The 25,678-nt window shown below is 34.2% G+C and overlaps 2 long non-coding RNA genes across 10 annotated transcripts in view; one reads left to right on the forward strand and one right to left on the reverse strand.

Moving 5' to 3' along the window:
* Positions 1-25,678, forward strand: part of LOC140604132 (uncharacterized) — a 237,973-nt gene that overhangs the window by 174,418 nt on the left and 37,877 nt on the right. The window contains exons 5-8 of one of the 8 annotated variants that reach the window (XR_012007154.1): positions 137-265; positions 11,058-11,157; positions 14,078-14,184; positions 16,055-16,236. This is a non-coding gene — a long non-coding RNA (uncharacterized lncRNA). Of the gene's footprint in view, positions 1-136; positions 266-11,057; positions 11,158-14,077; positions 14,185-15,937; positions 16,237-25,678 lie in introns of those variants that run through there. The other 7 variants (XR_012007157.1, XR_012007158.1, XR_012007153.1 and 4 more) reach the window with 7 other exon arrangements.
* LOC140604133 (uncharacterized) overlaps positions 1-25,678 on the reverse strand; it is an 80,059-nt gene that overhangs the window by 51,205 nt on the left and 3,176 nt on the right. Inside the window, exon 1 of one of the 2 annotated variants that reach the window (XR_012007162.1) lies at positions 19,431-19,536. The exons of the other annotated variant lie outside the window; for it this stretch is intronic. This is a non-coding gene — a long non-coding RNA (uncharacterized lncRNA). Of the gene's footprint in view, positions 1-19,430; positions 19,537-25,678 lie in introns of those variants that run through there. 2 annotated transcript variants of the gene reach the window in all.

The raw sequence follows: 25,678 nt of genomic DNA on the forward strand, positions 1-25,678 counted from the left end.
AAACATTTTTCCTTTTTTCCTTCTTTCTTACCTTTTTATTTATATAAGAGGATGGATGTTAGCTGAACTATTGTGGTAATCACTTCACAATATATATTAATCAAATGATTATGCTATCTGTCTTATATTTATATAGTAATGTATGCTTATTTTTCAATAAACTCAAAATTGGGAAAAAAAAGTTGAAAAAAGATGACGCAGTAGAAAAAATAATGTAGCTGAATTCTGCTGTCTTGGAGTCAAGAGAAGCTCTCATAGCTACCTGGTGAGTAAAGACATACCATAACTTCTCTGAGGATCAGTTTCCTCCTCAAATCAGGAATAAAATATTGCTTTTGTTTTGGTTTTGGGTATTTTTTGTTTTTATGCTTTTGGTAAGAAATGCATATAAAGTCCTTGGGACATAGGTGCTGCAAAAGGAATAAAAAATGGTATTACTAACTAAAAAGTATTAAGTTGGTATTACTAACTAACTAAGTTGGTATTAAGTTTGTATTACTAACTAAATATAAATAAATACCAATAATTAGGAAAATGAGACATCAATTCATGATTTTTAAGTTTTCATCAAAATTATTTTAAAAATAGGATCAAGGGACACCTGGGTGGCTCAGTGTTTGAGCACCTGCCTTTGGCTCAGGGTGTGATCCCAGAGTTCTGGGATTGAGTCCCACATCAGGCTTCCTGCATGGAGCCTATTTCTCCCTCTGCCTGTGTCTCTGCCTCTCTCTCTCTCTCTCTCTCTCTCTCTCTGTGTCTTTCATGAATGAATGAACAAATGAATGAATAAATAATCTTTAAAAGAAAACAAGGTCAAATCAAGAGATTTGTAAATTGACAAGACAAAGAGTTGGGAAGGGCTAACAGATAATTTTTTTAACGTTGATAGTATAATATTGAAAATATTTCAAACACCATAACAAAATGATGAACAATAGTATTTACTCATACTCCTCCTCATTGCTTTTTTTTTTTTCCAAATTTAATACCTTCTCACTTATGTTTCTTTGTTCTGTAATTACATCATTCCAAAAATCTTAAGCTTCTACATTTTGGTGCTATATAGTTCCTTGATGAAAAAAAAAAAGACAATATTCTATCACTCAAAAGATGTCATACATTGAAAATTTTGTGGTAATCATATTGAAATATATAAAGGTAGCAAATCTACATGATGCACACCATAAACTTACACAATATCATATGTCAATTTGTCTCTAAAAATTTATCACCCACTAGATGTCATATATAGAACCTGACAAAATCCTCATCAGCTCCATTGAGATGACAAATACTAGTGGTATGGCAGGTGGTTCTTGACCGAGAGTAAGAATTTCAAAACTAATACTATTTCTGACACAAATGACCCATATGGCTCTGAAGAAAATCACCTCATTCATCGGTAAAATTGTAAAAATGTATGTAAAAATAAATAGGTTGGTTGATTCAGTCATTGGTATTCTTATTAACTTCAAGTAATTTTTATACCGAAGAATAGGATATTAAGTTATATCATAACTTAATCAGTTTTACTTATATCAGTAAAATTTAGGTAGATAAGAATTTCCTTTTCATAAGAGTACGCTAACATTAGAATGACACGTAAAATATCTTTCTTTGGCTGTTTCTCAAAGCAGACTAGAATCTAAATTGGTAGCAGTTAATTAAGCTTTACTAAATAATTTTCCAAAATTCTACCTATCTATATAATGTAATAGATGTTCAGTCTGTGTCCATTAAAAATAAATAACATATTGCTAACTTGTGGGAACTTTAGACTACAAACAGCAATAAAAATTAGCTCCAGGGAAAAATATTGTCAGTTTCTCATTCTTCCCATTATGAAGGATATAAAATGAAACCTATTAGAATAGTCATAACAAGAACTTATGTTAAGGTTTTTTGTTTGTTTGCTGAACACTGACACTTGTCACTGTAAACAGTAAAGGTGCCAAAATGATATGGAAGACACATGCTCAAAATGAAATTCTGTAGATATTGTCAAATCTAGATGATCTTTTTAATTTGCAATAATATTCACAACAATGACTGGATATTTAAGTTTTAGTGCATTATTTAACAATGCTTCTATAGCTGCAAGGGTCAATCACTTTTTTTTTTCAATTAAGATGTATATATATCATGAGAAACTGCAATTCCTTGTACACACTTCAGTCCTGTTTTGCTTTCAAGCTATTCATGATCACCTATAATTAAATGTAAGTCCATCACAAAATTAATACTACAATGCATTGTAGTATTCCAGCCTTAAATGAAATATTCCTACATAGGATACTTTTACATATTCATTTGATTTTGTTAAGCTTTGAAGTGATTTAACATTTTAACTTTTGTGACCTTCATAAAGACCTTGAGACTTGCAATCAATATTAGGTTTTATAAAGATTATTTGCAAAATCAGAAAGTAGTAAAAGAGTATTGCTTTATTACATTCAGCAAAAACTCACTTTTTTTCTAATAAAAATAACATTCCATTGCTCTGCTGTAAATTAAACACAAATCAATTAAGTAATTGTATTGTTAAAAATAAACAACTCACCAAATATATAGAACATCTGTTAGGGCATAAACATTGTGCTAGTTACTTTGGGCAGCATTAAGTAGAATTTTATACCTAGTGATTCTATCTTTTAAGTTAAACATCAGCTTATCCACACTAAAGAAAATATTGAAGGAATTCTGACACATAAAGAATTATTCCAGATGTGACTATAAAGAAGGGAAGGAGGGAAACAAGAATAAATATGTGATTCAATTTAATATGTGGGTAAATAGATGGGTGAATCTATTTGCTAGTTAAATAGTAATAATCATGACTTGGGAGATTTTAAAGTATTTTAGAATTAAACTATATAGCCACAATAATAGAAAAGGGCAGGAGGAAGGGTAGTTGGGGTTAACTGTATGGCAAGCAATGCCCCTTGAATTTAAGGAGCACTGGTTACACATGAAATTCTTGTAAAACTGCTCTGATTCAGCAGGTCTGGATGGAGCCCAAGAATTCTGCATTTCTAAACAAGGGCCCAGGTGATGCCAATATTGTTGATCTATGGGCCATATTTTGTGGAGTAGGGTCTAATATTCCCACACAATCTAAAATGTGGTTAATGTACTACTGCATATAATAGTTAAAATTAGTTAAGGCATATCATAATCACCAAGGTACTCTCAAGATAGTTTTAGAATGTATAAATAATGAGGTAATAAAGAGAAAAATATAATAACAAAAGTCCCAAATAATCCCCAAAATGTCAAGGAAGGAGGGAAAAGGGAGTATGGAACAAGCGGCACCAGTCAGTAACAAATAGTAAGATTGTAGGTTTAAATCCAAACAGCTCTAAGTGGACTAAACACATCAATTAAAAGACATTTTCACACTGGATTTAAAATCAATACTCAGTTTTAATTCTTTTTTTAAGAGATCCCTGATTTAAGGATACAAGATGGCAAATGGTAAGCCTAACAAAAAAGATATAAATGACTAATAGAAAGTGAGAAAAGTTGATATTGAAGCAAGAGTCACTACTAGAAATAAAGAGGAATCATTTTCTGATAATTTAGGAGCCAATCTACTGGGAAGATATAAGTATTAGAATTTTGCAAGAGACTTAATATCATAATTTCAAAATAAATAATTAAGACAACAAAAATTCAAAAGCACAACCAAAGTGAGGTTTAACATACCTCCACCTCCTTTCAGTAATTGACCAAACAAGAGACATTGATATAGAGGATTTGAAAAAGATTAACAAGTTTGAACTAGCTGATAGATATGAATGAAATGTTATACTCAAGAATTTCAGAATGCAAAATTTTTTCTAGTGTTCTTGGGACATGTACATACATTGGCAATCTGTAAATTCAAATAGTATTTGTTAGCAAATTTCAAAATTTTGCATTGTGCTCTGAAATTAAGCAAGAAAACACTAAGATAATTTGAAAATCTTTAAATAGTAGGAAAATAAATATAGTTTTAACCCTATGTATCAAAGAAAAACTCAAAGCAGAAAAGGTAGAAATTTTTTTATTATCAGAAAATCAAATTTAGTGGTATATAGTTGAATCTGATTTAAAAAGACATGTGTACTTCCAAAAACATATGTTAGAAAAGAGTAAGGCCAGCAAGTAAGATCCAATAGAAACAATGTCAAATGTTAATTCTGTGAAGCAATAAAATTATAAAATCACTAGTAAGAAGGACCATGAAAAAATGCAATATAAAATGTGCCAGGTAGTAAAATTAATGACAGAATATTGTGAATAAGTTTCTGCCAATAAACATAAAAATTTGAGTGAAATTTTTAAAAATGATAAGAAAAATACAAAATTAACCAAAATCAACAGAAAGAAATTTTAAAAATCTAAATAGCCCTTTATCTATTAAAGAAATTAATTCTATCTTTTCACACAAAATAAAAAGTAAACTCCATGCCCAGATGGTTCCACTAGTATATTCTCACATTTAAAGAAGAAATAACCACAGTCTTTCCCAGACTAGGAAAAAAAGGGGGGAACATTTTTAGCTAATTTTTTAAAGCCAGTTTAAGAGTGATTACTAAAAAAAGTTACAGGTCATTTTTTCTCATGAGTATACGATCTAAAATCGTAACTGATCTTTTAGCAAGCTAAACCCAGGATTATTATTTTTTTTAATAATTTGGCTTGACCCTGAGATCAAGACCTGAGCTGAGATGAAGAGTTGGACACTTAACCTACTGAGCCACCCAGGTGCCCAAAATACAGTAATTTTTAAAGTAAGGGCATCTATTGTAACAAGATTTGATTTATTCAAGCAATGCAAAACTGTTTTATCCAGCAAGACTTTTCACTTTTATCATTTCTTATGACCTTATATTTAAGGTCAAGAAACAGAAGTATGTCATAAAAATTGGGAAGTTGTAACTCTGTCTTTATTCATAGAGAACATGATTGTTTATGTAAAAAAACTCAGAGCCATCCTAAAAATATTAAGTAAATCACAGCAAGATATAGGATTTAGGGTTAGTAAATAAAGACTTTCAAAAATGGTATATGCTTACTGAAGTACATTTAATTAATAATCTATTTTGAGGGGCATGATCTCATGGATTGTGAGATTGAGCCCTGCGGTGGGCTCCAATATCAGTGGGGAGTGAGCTTGAAGATTCTATCCTCTACCACTCCTCCCACTCTCAGGCACTCTCTCTCTCTCTCTCAAACAAATAAATCTTTTTTAAAAAATCTACTTTTGAAGTATTAACAGAGGAATGGAAAAATGGTGAGGACGAAATGTTACAGAATGTTAACAGTGCTGCTAAAGGATTTAGAAATATTGAGATCATTTTTAAGATTATAAGTATCTGGTGGGTTCAAACACATTTGACATTTCATAATTTTTTCCAAAATCTATTCTTTTTTGATCTAACTGGATATCCACTGCCTTAATCTTTCTCCCTTAGATTAATTCTGCCTAAGGACATGGTTGACTATATAATCTTAGATAGGACTTAAACTATGTTATATTACCTCAAATTTATTTTTTAATCACATAAAATTAGAAATGTTGGCATATAGAGCTAAAATCCTAAGAAAATATGAGGATAACAAAATTTTCTAATATTACAGTATCATTCATAACACACAGCAATATACTATAGCAAATACTACACATATTTGATAAAACTCAGAAGTAAAATACATTTGAATGACTATATTTTTACCATAATCTAGGCTAATATCAAATCTAGGAAATTCAGTGCTTGTCCAGCCTTTAGATGAATTTTTCATGAAATAACATTAATAATGTTAGTCTTCATGAACTATTTATCAAATTTACAAATATTTTCAAGGCATATAGCCCTTTCTGCCAATGGTATTAATCTATAATTGCCCAACAATTTGAGAATTTTAGTCTTATTCCATCCATTTTCTACGTGCTTGAAAGATACCATTTTCTAGGAATACTCCCTATATAGAAGGGCACTCAGTGTCCCCCACAGTGTGAAAACTTATACTGTGTACTGCAAAATATATCACACCACATTCCAATCTCCTTAACTTTGCCCCCAATTCTACTTTTTCTGAAAAGTTGTCTTAAATAATTACACCAGAAAAAAAAACAAAAAACAAAAAAAAGTATGGGAAAGAGTTTCCTTTTTGGTTCATAAAGACTATACCCATTATTTAAGATTTCTTTTTTTTTTTCTTAAAGATTTTATTTATTCATGAGAGACACAGAGAGAGAGAAAGAAAGAGAGAAGCAGAGAATAGGCAGAGGGAGAAGCAGGCTCCATGCAGGAAGCTGAATGTGGGACTAGATCCCAGGACTCCAGGAACAAGCCTTGAGCCCAAGGCAGACGCTCAACCGCTGAGCCACCCAGGCATCCCTTGTTTAAGATTTCTTTAAAAATACTCCATTCAATTCTTTTTACTCCACTGATGGACATCGGGATACCAAAAGGAGTCATATATTTCCATATTTGTCCAATGACTCAAATTAACATTTTCAAACTTCTAACATTCCCCTTTACCTTCAAATTATACCCAAAAGCAGTGATCCAAAAATGTGATTGTTTTAATGAACCCACCAAATTCCCATACCTCTGTAATTATGTTACTTCATGGTCATTGACTACTGAAAACACACATTCAATCTCAACTCCTAATTTATTCTACCCTTCTCTATCAGTGTTCAGAGAGTCTTGGCTATATCTCAGGAAAGGCAAAGTGAGTGTTGGCACTATCCTTCATGTCCCAGGTCTCTATTTTTGGATGTCAATATTGCCCTCCCACAAGAAGTCATTTCTTCCAAAACACTGTAACTGCATGCTAACATTTCATAAAGTCTGTTTCTCTTCTGGGAAATGTGTATTTTCATTTAACCTTTGGATTTATTAATACTATAATACTATTATATATTCATGGTGTGAATTCCTTTAAAAAATAGTATTGTTCTTGGACCTGTATCCATTGTACCTTGTATATGCTTGACTCCAGTTCAGCATCCAGTAGTTGTTGAAAGGATGAACAAAATACATTATCCATGTAACAAAACAGTAAGTATACAGAAAGTAAAATATGTGAACTTGTTCTTTGTTTTATGTAATTAATTTGTCATTAATAGTCTAAAAAAAGTCTAATTCTCCTCTGTTATGGATGATTGGGATAAACTCAATCAGAGTTATAATTAAAATATGTGCCACACAATTCTAGGGTCACGCCTCAGCTAGTAAGGGTTTTTTTTTTAATACATTATGCCTCCTATTCTTATTCTATCCTGAATCACAAGTCTTATTCTTAGTGAAATATCACCTGCAAATATCTAATTCCTAATTTATCAAATAGTATAGCATTTCTTCCGAGTATGTTGAAGTTGCATCATCACTAATTCTTACTTTTGCAGGGTAGAGAGGAATAATCTTGAATAAGCAGCCATGGCCACCCTGAATCCCCCTCTTCCCTTCTTAAAGGGCTTTCATATTTAATTGCACACTTAAGGCTTTACAAAGTATCATTAAGTTTGAGAAAACTATTCTAATAACATTTCTTGAAATGCATATAGAATTTTTATATATATTTGGTACCAATGTATTGGGATTCTCATAAACATATGGTGTATCATGATTAGATGCAGATATCATGATTACCCTAATCTAATCCTATAGATTAGGAAAGTAATATCAATGTAATACAGCTTCAGCAAACCAAGAGTCAGAGCTAGTTCTGAGGATTCCAAAAGCTCTTGCATATATATTGATATTACATTACTTATCTTTTACTCATCATGCCTTCCAAATATAAATGCCATGAATGGGACACCTGGGTGGCTCAGCAGTTGAGCATCTGCCTTCAGCTCAGGGTGTGATCTCAGTGTCCTGGGATTGTGTCCCACATCAGTCTCCCTGTATAGAGCCTGCTTCTCCCTCTGCTTATGTCTCTGTCTGTGTGTGTGTGTCTCATGAATAAATAAATAAAATCTTTAAAATAAAATAAAATAAATTCCATGAAAAGTTACTGATGTACAAATCTGTTTACATTACCACATTTCTTATTTCATTAAGCCTAAACTCTTTAATCTGACATTCAGTGCCTATTCTTATTTGACATTGTCTTAGTCTTTCAGTTTTGGAAAATGCTTGAGACTGAGCTAAAATATTTTATTTCAATGGATCTTCTATTCACTAGGTCTAGGGTAGCCCAGGTGGCTCAGTGGTTTAGCTCCTGCCTTCAGCCCAGGGTGTGATCCTGGAGACCCAGGATCAAGTCCCACGTCGGGCTTTCTGCATGGAGCCTGCTTCTCCCTCTGCCTGTGTCTCTGCCTCTCTCTCTCTCTCTCTCTCATGAATAAATAAACACAATCTTTTAAAAATTTTTATTTACTAGGTCTATGACAAATTATATACAAGCAAAGAAAATAATTCAATAATAGAACCATTAATATTAAATATATACTTTCAAATATTGTTTTTTTCTTGCTGTTCATCCGTACATTTTTTTCTTTAACCAAGCCCATCCTCAAGCCTAATTGCTACACTTCTATCATTGTCTGTTTGCTTTTCTCTCATGTCGACTTCAATATTTCTCCTTATGTGTAGTTATAAACGGCCTATGAATTCTCTAAGGTAAAACAATGGTGATTTTCCCCCGAGCTTCTACATTTGTACAGTATTTTATCTGCTGAAATTTTAAGTGTTAATATCTAATTTTATAAGCACTCAAATTCTAACTTCTTAAATAAGAAGTTCCTCTAAAGTGAGAACTTTTTTTATTATTATTTTTAATGCCAGTGACAGAACAAAGGCACACAAGAAATACTTTGTAGATATTGCACATAATTACTTACATTGGCTAAGTTAATAATTGGCACAGAAAATTTTTAAGCAATATGTTAATAATGTGAGTCTTACTTATGTATTTGTTAAATAAGTTTCATGTTCTGTCTTTAGGTTACCATAATTTTTAAAATTATGTTTTACTATGTAAAGTATAAAGCACAATTGCAGTATTTATGTTAGTCTATTAGGAAGACATTTATGAATTGCAATTGTGCCCTTGAATGCCGGTCACAAAATGATAACTTCACTACAGTTCAGTTGTACAGAATTTCTTTATTTAATATATAATCAAGCTGATGTTCCATCTAAGCATTACCTATTGCTAAGGTGGGGAAACTTATTTGAATGTCTAATTTGGTTTAAAGTTAAACCAATGTGATAATTATAGGAACACCTTCAAGGAATGTTCAGTCTTTTTTAAAATAAAAGAATATTCAGTCTGTCATGTATGTCTGTTTAGTACCTGATGTCAATCCTTCTGTCTGTTTCCTCCTCTAAATGGCCTTTGGAAGTAAGGACTGACAACTGTGTGACTGTGGATCACTGAAGTGAAAATAAGGGAGACTTTATCCTTGACTTTGATCATATGCAGCTGTTCTGCCGATGTCATGTGTCCATTCATCATTGATTTTCCTGCCATTTTCTGATGCTGAAATCTAAAAAACTGATGAACTATTTTTACCATCCAGAAATGCTAATATGATATTCTCTTTAAGAATTGAAATCTTTGGAGCACTTGGGTGGCTCAGTTGGTTGAGCATCTGCCTTTACTTCAGGTCATGATCCCAGGGTCCTGGATCAAGCCCTGTGTCCAGCTCACTGCTCTGGTTCTCCCTCTTCCTTTCCCTCTATGATCTCTCCTACTCTCACTCTCAAGTAAATAAATAAAAATCTTTTAAAACAAAAGAACTGAGGGTTTTGGTTTCAGGTATCTACATTTGCAACGATCTTTCATCCAGTCCACTAGCCCAGAGGTCCACACAGCTCTGCTGCAGGGTTACCTTTTTCTTCCCACGTGGCTCTACAGCAGCCCTAATAGCTCTTAGCCCAGTTCTAAATGTCAGTGGTAGATACTGACTCTGGCTCAGAACAGCTAACTCTGAAATCCTACCTCCATCTGACTTCTGGGACTGCATCCCAGATTAACAAAGAAAAGCTTTGAAATTTGGATTCTCTCCAGAATTCCTAAGAAAAGCCAGAGGTAAGTCTAGGACCACTTTTGGCCCTCACTCTTCTCATTTCATTTTATATACTTTGTTTCTCTCAGCCCAGAGTCAGAAAAGTGGAAATTGAGTACCTAGCTGGTTGTTCCAGTCTCCTATTTCTCGTTATCCAAATTGTCATTCCCCCCAGGCAGAAAGAATTGAATTCACTTTGAATGCCTTATATTATGGCTTCTTTCCATGCCTAAACTAAACTCTAGGCGTGTTCTAGAGTGGTGCCCTATAGCTCTGACCTCTGTGCACTTAATACTCCAAACCAGGTGATAAGTCAGGTACTAAATGGGAGTAAAAGAAACTTAAGAAAGCTTCCCTTGGGACACATTTAAAGCTTATTGTCCAATTATATGGTCCTTGTTTTGAATTTCAAAAGCTGAGTATCATTATATATTACTAATATACCCATTTCTTTCTACATTTACATTGCTACAAGTTCTAATCTCTTCTTCCTGTCTCCCCATCTGCTTACCTCCTCATAGATGAGTGCCTGGTGAACCTAATAAAAATTCTAGTATATTTTACAGAGAAAGACAAGAAAAGAACAATATATTTTAATGTCATTGCCAATTCTGTGAATCTGCATTAGATGCTAACACAGCTCTGTTTATACTTATGAAAATGACTAAATTGCAATGTATCTTAACATCTTTTAGATTTAAGTTTTTTCATGTGTATATAGACTTCAAAACCTTATTTAAACTTATGATATCAACTGTGTTTTTTTTTTTTTTTTTTTTTTTTTTTTTATGATTGGGGGCTGCAGAGGGAGAGAGAAAATCCTAAGCAGGGTCCATGGCCAGCACAGAGCGTGACTCAGGCCTCAATCTCACAACCCTGAGCCAAAATCAAGAGTTGGATGCTGAAATGACTGAGCCACACGGGGACCCCTATGATATCAGCTATTAATATAACACTTTACACATATACTTATTAAAACTAAAAGTTTATCAGAATACTATTTTTTTTAAAGTATTCTCCATGCCCAATGTGAAATCCAATGCAGGGCTTGAACTCACAACTCCAACATCAAGACCTGAGCTGAAATCAAAAGTTGTCTACTCAACTGACTGAACCTCCCCTATGAGGATACTCTTCTTGTTCATGTAAAAAAAAGTTTTTAAATTTTGATATTTTGTACTATTTCTAATTTTCAGCTTAAAAATGCATTTCGCCACTTACTTTTAATAGAATAGTATTTAAAATTATTAATTCTTTTTGTTTTCTGCTTCTTTATGTATAATTTTGAAATAATATATCTATTTGCTATTGAAATCTTAAAAATTGTCTAAATATTTTACACTTTTTAATTTAAATTCCAAATTATTCTATGCTGTGTTTTAAGGCTCTATTTATATAAAATGTTATTATCTTAATTAAAGTGCTATGAATCTATACTAATGAGATCTTCTAATACGCTGTCAGACAAGGTCTTCATACACCATATAAATATGTATGGTTTTTGCTATTCAAAATGATAATATAATACAGCAGGTGTCACGTCTTCATTTAAAGTTAGCTGAAAATTTTTTCAACATATTCTTTTGATAGACTAATATTTCACTTGTAAACTCAAACTTGATCTTCTTTTTAAATTTTCACTCTCATTAAGAGTGACCTTCTAAATGCCATCATTCTACCACTGTGTAGGCCATAATGATCAGGTGGGTAGTCCAGATGAACTGTCAAGGAAGTATGGAGCTCACAACGTCCTTCTATAAGGAATACTTTTCTCATCTTGGATTTAAGGTGTTCTTCTTGTCTGAATGGTATTTTTATAAAAGAATTGAAGTAATCTTTTCCAAAAAAAAGCTTGGCAGACGATGGCCTCTGGGCTGTATCTGATCTATTGCCCATTTCTGTAAATAAAATTTTATTCAAACACAGCCACACCAATTCATTTATGTACCATGAAAAACTGCTTTTGTGCTTTACATTACTCAACATTACTATATGTTGAGTAGTGGCAACAGAAACCCTATGGCTTGCAAAGCTGAAAATATTTACTACTTGGCCCTTTACAAGAAAATTTTGTCAAACCATATCTTAAAGATATATTGTAAGTATTTAAAAGTATATCAATTCAGAAATGAAATGAGTGGACTTAGGATATCATAGTAACCTATGTATTACTATTTTATTTATGGCCTTTATTATGTGACACTGTTTTGAAAAATTTTGATGTATCTCTTAATAAGAAGTCTACATTAACTCTTGCATATGGCAAGTTTCTCAACATTGGAGATGTTCAGATGGTTTAATGAATACTTGCCTAAAACTGTTAGAAAAGAGGAAAATTGTAAGGTCATTCTCCATCATAAAATCCCATGAATTTGCCTGTCTAGATCAACAGAGAGGGAGAGGAGAGGGGAGGGGAGGGGAGGGGAGGGGAGGGGAGGGGAGGGGTATCAATTTCTGTAATTTCAAGATCCACTGTTTGATAGTTTTATGACATAAATAGAAGATTAGCTAAGCATACAAAAAGTCAAGTATTTGAACTTTTAACCTCATGGGAAAAATGGTCCAATAAAGAGGTCGAGCATGAACAGTGCTTTTCCACAATTCACTTGGTCTCTGTCCTATTAAAGGCTTACTACTTGTTATGTGGAATTTTCCAACTTAATAGAAAGTCATTTTTCTTATTAAACATTAATATGTAAACAGTCATTAAAACAATAAAATCTTACTTATTGACATCTTGCTACTGTTGGCTAAAAACAGGTCTCTATTTTAGTAATATGTAGGATAATTTATAGTTCAGACACATTTTAGATGCATCTTTGTCTGCGAAGATCATCTTACTCTGTTTTCCCAATCAGATTTATAAATCTCATAAAAGAACCATCTACCACAGTGACCATCCTCACAAGTCACTATCAGAGGAGACAGTCTAGAATCCTGGACCCCAAGAATGTGTATCCCCTTCTGACTCACTATCTCTTTCTCAGGGAAGGCGCTTTGAATAGCAAGAAGGTCTTACTGCCTCTTTCCAATTAACCTCTGTCCTCACCCTCCTGCTCTATCCTTGGTCTCACAGAAAGAACTGACTTTTTCTCTTTGGTGCTTTGAAAAAAAAGAATTAGACCTAAAATTAAAGAGTCAAGTGCCAGATTCAGATTCTGAAAGATTCAGTGTTTGTCCATCAGTGGTCCACTTCTTTGTACCTATTTTCATGTTCTCCATTAGAAAAAGATCATAATAATATCTACCCTATAGGATTTGGAGCATATAAATGCAAATGGATATATAAAAACTTCTGGGAAAAAACTATCATGGCTTATTAAGTATTCAGTATATATACTTGTTCAGACTGAAACTGAATGATCAATTTCTTACTAAAACTCAGTCACAGGTACATTATAATTCATGGTTCTATTCATTCTATTCTTTCTAAAGTGTATGGTTTAAATTTCTGTAATAAAATAATTAAAAGAAAGTCTTTTAGGATGAATTATACTGAGAATTAAAATTCTAGAAAAAAAAAGGTCATACATAGTCACTTCACATCTAAGAAAAAATGTTATTTAGATTCTAATGAAGCACATAAATATAACTTATAAGATTTAATAATTTTCAGTAGATTCTGGATGAGACTAAATTTCTCACCTGTATACATATTAGCCTTAAATTTATATGTGCATAAAATTATTATCCATTTCATCTAACAATACCTTATGATTTTCCCAAATATATATATTTTTTAAAACAGCTACTGTAAACCATAAAAGCATAGTGTGGAATGCTGGGGGAAAAAAAGAAAAACAATAAGATCAGACAAGCTCAATCCTGAGCCAAAAGCAATGGCGTGACTCATTTTAAGGGAATGTGTACTTTGGCAAAGGCTGAAATCTAAAATGTGGTAGATTCTATAAAAAATGATAAAAGTCCGTATAGCATGGACTCCCAGTCATAATTTGGCCTTTTTAGACAGATCTGTCTTCAAATAATGAGATGTGGTAAACTATTTGCATAGTATTCTTTAAATCTTTAAAAATATGTATATATTACTTCTCCTTCTGCCCACAGGCAAGACCATAGGCAAGATTCAGCTATTCTGAATTAAACAGTGTTTCAGCTTATACCATCTGCTTTCAATGCCACATAATTCACCAAAGGATTAAAGACAATGGCAGGTATGCCTTATTTTTATCATCTTCCCTTCATCAATCACAAAAATTAATATGATACTTGGAATAATTCAAAGTACCTTTGCTTTAAAACATCTCAAAAACTAATATACAATGTAGGACCCTTACTGAAATGTAGATTTTGCTGGCATGGGAGAGGTTATTAGTGTTCTCCTACTAAAAAGAGGGAATCATAAACTGATAGATATTGTAGATTTTGTATATTCTTAATACTTTGAGTACTCAATTTATTTTCAAAAATAATAAATAAATATGAGCTCTTAGCACCAAAGCTATGATTCCTGAAGAAGTCAAAGAAAAAATATATCTTATGAATATAAGCTTATGCAACATATATGAAATCTCCTTTAGAATTTGGTACTAACTACTCTATTTTGAATTAAGTGTTCATATTCAGCCTAAGAAAATATCTCTGCCCGGTTAAATGGATTTTGTATAAGAGCAAAAGATTGTTTTACATCATTGTTAATCCAATTTTATGCAGTATTTATTAATGTTTATCATTAATACTGGCACTTCACACACATTAATTCAGCTGTCACAGCATTGTCAGAAATCTATCAATTTTTTCATTATGATGAATTTACATTCATTTCCATGGCACATCCATTAAAGCATTAGACTAGTCCATAAATTAAACTATGAAATTATTTTATAAATCCTATATTCAGAAGTATCTGTTCAGCATTCCCTTAAAAATTGTTATAAACACAAAGTTGTATATTACATTATTTGCTCCCTTTGCATTAAATTAATCCCTAACTCACTTTTTAAGATATATTTTACCAGTAGTTCAAAATAAAGTATACAGAATGATATACAAATAGGACTCTGAAAGCAAGAAAACTGGAGCATCATTTACACTTTGAAGACTTCATGTCATTTTACAATAGTATATATTACCTGACTAATTAGGGGATCCTATAAACAAGTAATAACATTGTATCAGACAATTCAATAAATGAGGTCTTCTAGTAAGATATATCTTGTAGCTAGTCCAGTATATCAGAAAAAAATCTTACTTTTTGGCTTTTCCTGCTTACTTTTACTGGGACCTACAGAAATCATCTTTTTACAGGCTCAGGCGAGGACTGTTCCTATTTGGAGTCTCACAATCTTGGAGGGCCTACAATTAGTCACATTTCCAGTCCTGGTATTTCATGGGCAATGACTATCAGCTCCTTCATAATTCCCACCACCGTAGGCTGCTCACAGAATTTTTTCCAACAGTCCAGGTTATGATATTCCCAGAAAGAGCAAGCTATGCCTAAATCCAAACATTTTCCGTTTGTCTTCTTCAGTAGTGTAACCTAGTATTTCTTAATGTGAAAGTATCAAAACATACTCATTGCAATCATCAATCTTTGTTCAGTAAAAACATAGCTCCTTCTGTATGGGTACATGGGAACTCTGTACTATCTTCACAAGTATTCTATAAATTTAAAGCTGTTCTAATCTTAAAAGTATGTATTTTAAATTTACCTACTTAGGTTCCAAACTTATCGGCTAAATCATTATTTCTAGGATTGGCATGAGAGAAAGTGCATTGCAATAAACATCCTAGCTGATTTTTATGGACAGTAGAGTTTCCATAGTGTCTAGGAATAGCCTTATGACCTCTATACTCTCTTCAATATTGTCCGATTGACTGACTGACCAACTTCCAATGAGAACCTGAGACCCTAGAGGCTATCATTGCTCTGCCCATGATCCAAATTATTGGATGTATCTTTTGCAGGTAATAGCTTCTTAGGCATAAAAATAACATCACCTGGAATCAATTATAGGTATGCTGACTGATGAAGTGATCTCCTGGAATTAGTAAGTGACATAAACACCAAGCTTCCCTCACTAGGTCCAACCTCAAGTCCCGAACTAATAGACCCTCCACTGCTAACTCATTCTTCTGGATCATGAAATGCCTCCCATTGCCATACTTCTGACTGAAGATGAAGGTGGGGGAAAGGATGAGACATCCTGTTTTGAGGGAGGAAAAAAGCCTTGCCATCACAAAACTCTAAAAACTAAATAAACAGAGGTATAGTAAATGGGAATATTTCATGTTTCTTATGGCTTTTTAGAATCAGAAAGTAATTACTTATTACTTACATTATTTACATTCATTTATTTATTTGCCTAAATCAAGTGTTGCATTAAGTAACCACAAATGAAATATGTTACTAACTAGTTACTTAACCATATGAGTGAAATTATGTTATATGTAATACAATACAATTATATTAAAATTGATGAATCCACCCATCAGCATTTGTAAAAATGGTCCAAAATGTGTCAAATTTGCTTTGCATTAAGAATTCTTATGTAAAACCTGAAAATTATTTTAAGAAAACAACCAGATTACTCCTGAGTCCTTTTTCTGAATGATCTTTACTACTACTTTTACTCACAGGAACCCATAAAACAAAATTAATATTATTTTAAGGGACAAACTGTGTCACCTAATGAGCTTTATCTTCTTGTTAACCTTTTAAGGCTATTTTCCATACTATTCAATTTAGGTGTACCATTCAAGTCTCCTGGTCCCAAAATGATTTCAAGGAATTATGTTTCCAACAAACTCCTCAAATTACTTGATTTTAATCTTGTCTTTTTTCATAAAATTTAAATTAAATTAATGAACAGAAAATGCCTTCTGTGTGCCTAACTAGAAAAAAACCTGAAATATTAAAAGAATGTGCCAAAACCTGATTCACATCATCCAGTGCTAGGGACCCTGGGTCAGGCATCCTGGCCCCCTGTGCTGCTCTTGTTCAGTGGGGACTATGCCAGAAACAACTAGTCATTGTGAGGAATTGTTTAAAAATGAATGTGCTGAAGATTTTCTGATTCACATTCATTATCCACTGACCTGCTCTCAATGGATTTCACAAAGAGAAGCAAAACTAATTACCTCAGACCAGGCTGTCTGGAAAATAATGGCACAGTGATTTAGAGAAAAGCATTCATGCTGTAGAGGCCTTTTGGAATAGTGTATATTTTAAAAATTAAATATCACACTTTTTTAATGATAAAACTTTTGCATTTGAACTAATGCACCATCACTTCTTAAAAAAATCAGTACTAAACAAAAAGACCTCTGTGGGCTAAATATTAATACCATTAGTTAGCTTCATGTTAAGTGATCTTAACATACTTGAAGAGAGGCTTGCAAAATATAGGGGATTATATGTGTGAAGAGGGGCACTTTAGAAATGAGGAAAGAAAATAATATGAAACATTAGGAGGTCTAGGGTAAGTTGTTTATTAATCCCATTTATTATCACTGTCTTAATATACCACAAAAATAATTGTTTATTTTTCTTAATAAAACATGCATAATGGATAATGAGATTGTTTTCCAGTGAAGCCTGTCTTGTTACCAGGGTTTACTGATCTTATTGATATGCAAGGAAATTCTGTAAATCTCTTTATAGCTTAGTGTAGGATAGGTAGCAATGACAACATTGAAATCTATTGTTTTGAAGGGCAGCAAGCTATTAGAGATTTGTCAGTAGAAATATAACGTCTGCAGTCGGTGCATTTTGGAAACATGAAGAGGTTACAAGACATTAGCAAAAAAATATCTGAAATAAAAATGAGGGGGGATGTGATGATTATAATCTTATGACCACAAAAGTGAAGGAAATCAAGAACACAGTAGGAGTTAGACCACATACTGGATAGAACAGTGGCTCCCAGAAGCCCTAATTATAGGGTCCTCTCTCACTGCTAAAAAAAAATAATCATATGAAAATTAGTAAAGAGAAGTTAGAGATGAAAACTTAGTCTAGTGGTTCAGTTGAACTACTTTGGAAGAAGTCTGAAAAGGTTTGGAAAAGAACTATATTGCAAAAGCTAAAATCAAGAGATAAACAAATTGCATTATATGTAAAATGTTTATGTAAATCCTCACACTGGGAGTAGACTAGGAAGAGGCTGGAGTAGGAAGATCCTAAGTTTAGCTTATCCCACAGATATACCTAGATAACAGCCATAGTGGTGTAACTAACCCAGAAAACCACTTAAAGACTGGTAGAACAGACTCTCCACAGTTAAGCATAGAGCATACGCCACCTTGAAAATGGTTGGAAGGGTAGAGATGTGGTCAGAAATGAGACTAACCTTTCAAATTAACCACAAATGGTAGGGACACCACAAGCACAAAGAAGGGAGAGGAACAAACTCCATACCATGTACCCAGACACAGAGGTGGGAAAATATGTCTCCATAACACTTGGTTATGAAATCCAAAGGGGTTTAACTTTATGAGTTCTTACAATCAATGAAGCTTAACACAAGGAACTTTAAAAATCATCTGGCTAAGTTCTGGGAGGGCCCAAGGGTGACGGGAAACAGTTCCCACTTTTAAAGAAACAACATAACAAATAATCCTGCCAATATACAACATAAAATCAGTAGTTTGAAAAGTACCTGGTGTATGTGATAAACAGATTTATTTACTAATCTCAGAATTTGTACACTGGAGGGGCAGAGAACCTTAGGAGTCTACTCCTCAAAGAACAAAAAGAGTTGCCTACATCACTCCTCTACTTACCCCCAATCCTGGGCTAGATACCCAGACAGCTGTTAGAACAAGCACAAACACACTCCACACCTAGCTTGCTAACAGTGAATGCCCCACCCCTGCATTCTATTGTGGACTACCCCATCCCACCCACCCCACTCTGCAAAAGTCCAAAGAAAGCAGACACTTATCATTCTGTAAGCTGCCCAAACAGACCAGCACCATTCCAAAGTGACTCATGCCCTGGGATGAGGGGAAGATAATTACACACAGTAGTTTGAATGTAGTCCCAACAATGGGTTGGGAGCAGACAGCTGATCTGACTGCAGACACTGTCCACCACCAAAAGCTTCACAGGTGCAACACAGAGAACCCAGTAGCTCAGGTCACTGCAACACCAACAGATATATTGGGGGCCAGGCATGTGTTCTGACCAAAGGGCCTTTCCACCAACAAAACCTCTCAGAGAATATATGAGGAAAGTAACCTGAAGTTTGGTGTGACCACAGTTCTGGAATTGGGCTGAAAACAAGCATCTGGTCTAACCCGACTCAAGCCCAAGAGAACTTCAGATCAGCCCCTTACCAGCACAGGGACCAAACCCTGCCTGAAACAGGCAAAGAGGGCCATTGCAGCCAGTTGAACTGAAGACAAACAGGGCCTAACTGCAACAAGAGGAAGCGTTCAGGACACATAGGGGACATACTTGAAGTGCTAGGTTCCGGTGAATGAGAGACATTGCACTGGAGCCCTGCAGGATCTCTTCTTCATAAGGCCACTACTTTCAAGTGCAGGAGACATAGTTAACTTTCCTATATAAGGAACAGATGCAAAGTATTAGACAAAATGAGCAAAAGAGCTTATAAACTGCATATAAGTAATATGTCTGATAGATAATTCAAAGTAATGGCCATAAAGATACTTACTGGATTTCAGAAAAGAATGAAGGATCCCAGTGAGACCTTCAATAAAAAAAGAGAAAGTATTTTAAAGAGAACACATCAGAGGTAATTCAAGTACAATAGACAATAAATCATAAACCAGAGGAAGCAGAAGAATGGATCAGCAAGCTGGAAGACAAAATAATGGAAAAAAAAAAAGTTGAACAGAAAAAAGAAAAAGGTATAATAAAAAATAATAGGTTATGGGAATTCAGCAATATCATCAAGCATAAAAACATTCACATTATAGGGATACTAGGATAAGAGAGAGAAAGGGGGCATATAGTTTACATATATATAATAAGTAATAAGAAACAATAGCTGGAAACTTCCCTAATCTGGGGAAGGAAAGAGAAATCCAGAGCCAAGAGGCACAGAGAGCCCCCCAATAAAATCAGTCCAAAGAGGTCCATACCAAGAGACATAAAAATTAAAGTGGTAAAAATTAAGGATAAAGGGGAATTTTTTAAAACAACAAGAGAAAAGTTATATTCAAGGAAAAACTCATAATGCTATGAGCTGATTTTTCAGTTTTTAAGCACAAACATTGCAGGCCAGAAGGGAATGGAGTTATATACTCAAACTGCTGAAAGAAAAGGAAAAAAAAAAATGTAGCAACAGTACTCTATCCAGCAAAGCTATCATTTAGAACAGGAGAAGAGATAAAAAAAGTTCCTGCACACACACACACACAAAGTCAAAGAAATTCACTATCACTAAACCAGCCTTACAAGAAATATTAAAAAGAATTCTTGGGTGGAAGTGAAAGACCATACTCAGGAATTAGAAAGCAAACAAGAAAAAAAAATTGCACAGGTACATGCAAACATCATAAAAGTAGTAAATTAATCACTTATAAAATCAATATGGGGGATCGCTGGGTGGCTCAGCAGCTTGGCGCCTGCCTTTGGCCCAGGGTGCGATCCTGGAGTCCCAGGATCGAGTCCCACGTCAGGCTCCTGGCATGGAGGTTGCTTCTCCCTCTGCCTGTGTCTCTGCTTCTCTCTCTCTCTCTCTCTGTCTATCATGAATGAATGAATGAATGAATGAATAAATAAATAAATAAACCTTTTTAAAAAATAAAAAATAAAATCAATATGGAGGTTGAAGCACAAAACAAGAAAAATAAATTATATTTATAAAAATCAGTAAAGGGATACACAAAATAAACATATGGAAATTATATCATCATATACATGAAAATTTGGGTAGGAGGGAAGGAAAAATTGAGTGCTGTTAGAATGATTCAAACTTTATGTGAACATCAACCTAATATAGACTACTATACACATAGGGTGTTATATATAAGCCTAAAAGTAACCAAAAATTAAAAACTGGTACTAGATATGCAAAAAATAAATAAGAAGAATCAAAGATCACTAAAGATAGCCGTCTAACCACCAGGAAGAGAGAAAGAGAAGAAAGGAACAGAGAACAATTATAAAGAACAACCTGAAAACAAGTCACAAAATGACAATAAGTACATAACTATCAAAAATTATGTTGGATGTAAATAGACTAAATGCTCCAATTTAAATATATGGTGACTAAATGGATAGAAAGATAACACCCATCTATATGTCACCTACAAGAGACTCACTTCAGAACTAATGGCAAATGCAGATTCAAAGTAAAGAGATAGAAAAGTGTTTATCATGCAAATGAAAGTGAAAAGAAGTCAGAGTACCAATACTTATATCAGACAAAAATATACTTCAAAACACTGTAATAAGAGAAAAGGGACATTACATAATCGTAAAGGGAGCAATCCAAAAAGAAAATATAAGAACTGTAAATATTTTGTAAAAAATGAAAATATTTATGCACCTAACTTGGGAGTACCCAAATATGCAAAGCAACTATTAAGACACAAGAGAAGATATTGATAGTAATACAATAATAATAGAGGCTTTAATAACCCACTTACATCAATTGGGTAGATCTTCCAGACAGAAAATCAACAAAGTAACAGTGGCTTTGAATGACACATTGGACCAAATGGATCTAACAGATATATCCAGAACATTCCATCCAAAAACAGAAGGAATAGAAGCAGGATGGAGTTAAGATAGTAGAGTAGCAATGGGACTCAGGGCTTGCCTCATCCTGTGAACATAGCTAGTTTACATCAAATCATTTTGAACACCTAGGAAATTGATATGAAGGTTAAGAGAACAATCTGCAGAATTCGAGGGAAAGAAAGTGGTAGGTACAAGGTGCAAAGATATGAATTGGGGAAGAGAAAGACTACAGAGCTGCAGAGGGGATGGAACCCTTTTTGCATAGTGAGGAGAGAAAGAGGGGGGAAGACAGAACAGTACATCAGATTAACCCAAGAAAAACACTTCCCCAAAACCATTGACTGGGGAATTGAGAGGATCTGATTACTGCAAGTTTTCACAAATAGAACTCAAATTCTGGGTTTTAGAAGCCCACAAATTCACTGTAGTTAGCCAGATGGGCATAGTGCTACTGCTGAGGAGAAGGAAGGCAGAGGCCTGGGAGCAGACAGCATGATGTAGGGATCCACTGAGTCACATTGGAAGAGAATTATTCCTTTCCTGGAGCACATTTGGAAGAGGGTATATTGCATCTCCAAGGACAAAAGACCTGGTCGGTGCCATTGAATGGACATTCATCAGCAAGTGACAGAAATGTGTACAGAAAGCAGATAACCTGATCGCTACTTTCATCATAAACTCTAAGCAACTGTGCAGCTGTGCAACTGCTTTTCTGTGACGAAACAGCAGCAGACACAGCACAGTGAGGCTCTCCTCCCAAGGAGCAGAGTGGGTCCATGTCCTCTGGGTCCTTTAAGATTTGGAGTTTTAAATCCCAGCCATGCACTGGAATAAGAACATAGGAGAACTGTGGCACCAGGTGTGCTGATGGTCCATGTACAGACTGGATGGGGGCAAGGATATGATGGAAGCCTGGGACACAAGAAGGGAGATTGTTTGCTTTTCTGTGAAGGCCTCCTGAATGGTGGCAAGCATGAGCTCCCTTTTCTGGGGTGGAGAGAGTAGGTGATGCCATTTTCCCCACCCCTCACCCCCTGAAACAGCACAGTCAGATTTCAGTGAGCAACACAGTGCCCCCAGTGGAGGCTGGAACCATTTACACCAAACTCCACCCACCTGCACCCTGCTGGTACATCCTTACTAGGGCAAGACCGTAAGCTAGCACAGTGGGCCTATTCGCCAGAAGGTCAGCACAGAACCCCTGCATGCACCAAGTTGACTAATCATAGAGTACTCCAAAGCATCAGCTTCAGTTCTGGTGGAAAAAGGAACAGGCTTTTTTTTTTTTTTTTCCTTTGGAATCGGGTCTATAGTTTTATATTTGTGTTTGTTTTTTCATTTCTTTTTCTCTTTTTTTTTTCTGGAACAGACTTCTTTTTTCTTTCTTTTTCTTTGGAATCAGACGCAATTTTTTGTTTGTAAGTTTGTATTTTTCTTTTTCTCTTTTTATGGATCCATCTTTTTTTTTTTAATCAGGCTTATTTTAACATAAAATCAAAGCACACCTACTTAAAGGTCCCTACTGAAAACAAGGAGGAACTCTGCAGAAGACTGACCTATGGGAAAGAGCAGCTATAACACAACAGCAGAGTGCACACAGCATACACTAGAAACACTTCCTGAAGCACCAAGCTCTGGACAGTGTATGATCCCTTCTAAATATAGTGTTACTCTAATGAACAGGAAATATAACAAGCTTTTATAACATGCAAAAGACAGAAACTTACACAAAATGAAGAGATGGAGGAACTCTCCACAAAGGAAAGATCAAGAAGAAATCACAGCCAGATGTAAGCAATGTATCTGAACAAGAATTTAGAACAACAGTCAAAAAAATATTAGCTAGGCTTGAATGAAGCATGGAACACACCAAAGAAACCCTTGATACAGAGATAAAAGACCTAAATATTAGTCAGGCTGACTAAAATGCTATAACTGAGATGCAAAACCAACTGGATGTCATCACAAGGATGAAAGAAGCAGAAGAACAAATGGTGATATAGAAGATAAAATTATAAAAAATAATGAAGCTGAAAAGAAGAGGGAAAGAAAACTATCAGATCACAAATGCAGACTTCAGAAACTCAGCAACTCCATAAAGTGTAATAATATTTATATTATAAGAGTCCCAGAAGAAGAGTGGAGGGATAAAAGGGCAGACGGTTCATTGAAGGATTTATAGCTGAGAATTTCCCTGATATGGGGAAGGAAACAGGCATTTCAGTCCAGGAGGCACCGAAAACTCCCTTCAAAATCAACAAAAACAGTTCAACACCAGGTTTCATAGTGAAACCTGCAAAATACAATGATAGAGAATTCTGTAAGCAGCTATTGACAAAAGGTCCTTAACCTACACAGGTAGACACATAAGGTTAGCAGCAGACCTGCCACAGAAACTTTGAAGGCCAGAAGAGAGTGGCATGATATATTCATTGCTAAATGGAAAAAATATGCAGCCAAAAACACATACACAGAAAGGCTGTCATTCAGAATAGGAGAAAGAGTTTCCAAGACAAGCAAAATCTAAAGGAGTTTGTGAACACTAAACATGTTAAAAAAGACACTTTGAATGGCTCAGGTCATGATCTCAGGGTTGTAAGATTGAGCCATCTGTCAGGCTCTGCAATGAGCTAAGCATCAAGCCTGCTTAGGATTATTTTCTCTCCTCTCCCTCTGCCCCTCTCCTAAACCTGAATTGCGAGAGTAGTTCAACATTCACAAATCAATCACCATGATACATCATGTCAATAAGAGAAACAATGAAAAAAAAAGATCATTTCAATAAATGCCAGAAAAGCATTTGACAAAGCATCAATCAAAGCATTCATGATTAAAAAAAAAAAGAAAAAGAAGAAAAAAACTCAACAAAATAGCTTTAGAGGTAATGAACCTCAACATACTGAAGGCCATATACGAAAAACCCACAGGTAACATCCTTAATAGGAAAAAACTGAGAGCTTCTCCCCTAAGGTCAGGAATAAGACAAGCATGTCCAATTTCATCAATATTATCCAATGTTGTACTAAAGTCCTAGCCACAGCAATTAGGCAATGAAAAAAAATAAAAAGCACTCAAATCAGTAGGAAAAAGTAAGACTTTCACTATTTGCAAATGATGTGATACTATATGTAGAAAATCATAAAGATATCACCAAAAAAAAAAAAACTGCTAGAACTGATAAATGAATTTTGTAAAGTAGTAGGATACAAAAGCAATGTACAGAAATCTGTTGCATTTCTATACACCAATAATGAAGCAGCATAAAGAGAAATTAAGAAAACAATCTCATTTATAATTGCTCCCAAAATAGCAATATACCTAGGAATATACCTAACCACAGAAGTGAAAGACCTTTACGAAAACTATAAAACCTTGATGAAAGAAATTGAAGTTAACATAAACAAATGGAAAGGCAGTCCATGCTCATAGGCTGGAAGAACAGATATTGTTAAAATGTCTATACAACCCTAAGCAATCTACAGATTTAATGGAATCCCTATCAAAAAATACCAACAGACTTTTTCACAGAGCTAGAAGAAACAATCCTTAAATTTGTATGGAACCACAAAACACCCCAAATAGACAAATCAATCTTGAAGAACAAAACTGGAAGCATCACAATCCTGGACTTCAAATTATATTACAAAGTGGTAGTAATCAAACAGTATGGTACTGACAAAAAAAAAATAGACACACAGATCAATAGGACAGAATAGAAAATCCAAAAATATACCCAGAGTCATATGGCCAATCTTCAACAAAGCAGGAAACATATCCAATAGGAGACCGTTTCTTCAACAAATGAAGTTGGGAAAACTGGACAGCAACATGCAAAAGAGTGAAACTAGACCACTTTCTTACATCATACACAAAAATAAACTCAAAATGGATTAAAGACCTAAATGTGATACTTAAAACCATAAAAGTCCTAAAAGAGAACAGAAGCAGTAACTTCTTTGACACCAGCTGTACTAAATTCATTCTAGATACAT

This window comes from Canis lupus, chromosome 14, assembly GCF_048164855.1.
Source record: "Canis lupus baileyi chromosome 14, mCanLup2.hap1, whole genome shotgun sequence".
In the NCBI taxonomy this organism is placed as follows: domain Eukaryota; kingdom Metazoa; phylum Chordata; class Mammalia; order Carnivora; family Canidae; genus Canis; species Canis lupus.